This window comes from Bison bison, unplaced genomic scaffold, assembly GCF_000754665.1.
Source record: "Bison bison bison isolate TAMUID 2011002044 unplaced genomic scaffold, Bison_UMD1.0 scf7180017864291, whole genome shotgun sequence".
Taxonomy (NCBI): domain Eukaryota; kingdom Metazoa; phylum Chordata; class Mammalia; order Artiodactyla; family Bovidae; genus Bison; species Bison bison.
Window position 1 is genome coordinate 2,829,717 of NW_011494863.1, and position 1,129 is coordinate 2,830,845.

Below are 1,129 nucleotides of genomic sequence, written 5' to 3' on the forward strand. Positions count from 1 at the left end.
CCGGCCCAGCTGCCCCCCCCATCCTCGGGGCCCCTCTGTGATGCTCATCTGGATGTGGGGGCCAGCCTGAGCGGGGATTCCCCCCACCAGGGCACAGCGTAACAGTTCCAAAAAAATAGAGATTTGTTTCTTAAAAAAAATTAAATAAAAGCCCAGCTCTGCTGATAGGCGAATGTTACCCTCACCCCCGCCCACCCTTTGTTTCCCTGGCCTGCACCCCCATCCCACCATGGCCCCAGGGGTATTTACAACATGGAACAGTAGAGGCCTGGGGTGGGGGGCACTGCGGCAGGGAGGAGGGGGCATAGGGCAGGTCCCCCCCAGAGGGGTCCCCCAAGACAACACAACATCAACAAGAAAAGTTGCAAATCAGGCAGAAATGGGGACATCATTCCAAGGTCCTTATATACAGACACTGCATGACCAGTGGGGAAGGGGGGGCCCCCAGATGGGACCAGGCATGGGCATGTGGCAGGCAGGTGGGCCGGCCCAGGAGCAGTACAGGAAGACAAGGCCTCTGCCCCACTCTCACCCCCATCCCCACCCCACCTTTGGTAACAACAGCCCTTCGGGGAGCGCCTGGTGGTTGAATTTCCTCTGGGAGTTCCCAGGGAGGGGGGCTCCCCAGTTCAGCCCTGCTGCAGGGCTGGAATAGAGGCATCCTATCCCCGCCCTGGTCGGCCATCCGGGAAACAATGAGTTAAAAGTGTGCTACCCACCCTTGACTCCACTATCTGCCCAAAGTAAGGGGGTGCTCCCTGGAAGTCGAGGGAAGGGAGCTTAGTCATCAGAGAGGAGCCCTCTTGGGCATCAGCTGGGGGGAGCCCCATAAAGGGGAAGAGGGGGCTCCCTAGGGTCTGGGGGATAAAGTGAAGGGAGAGGACCTGGACCCTGCATGGGGGAAGGGCCAGCGTGGTCATGAGGCCAGTACCCCACCCCCCACTCAGGGCCCTGGCCAGGAAGTCCACGCTGGAGGAGTCAGGAGCGGGGACCCTGGAATGGGCCCACCTGGGAGCTGGCCGGCGACTGGGGAAGGGATGGCCGGCCGGCCAGAAGGGGGCTCACAGGTAGATCTCGCGCTTGGCTGTCTGGGCAGATGCCGGTGTGGCTGCAGGTGGGAAGTCCGAGG

General features: G+C 61.6%; 1 protein-coding gene across 1 annotated transcript in view; it reads right to left on the reverse strand.

Annotated features, from left to right (window-relative positions):
- PCDH1 (protocadherin 1) overlaps positions 1-1,129 on the reverse strand; it is a 22,080-nt gene that overhangs the window by 999 nt on the left and 19,952 nt on the right. The gene's annotated exons all lie outside the window — the stretch shown is intronic.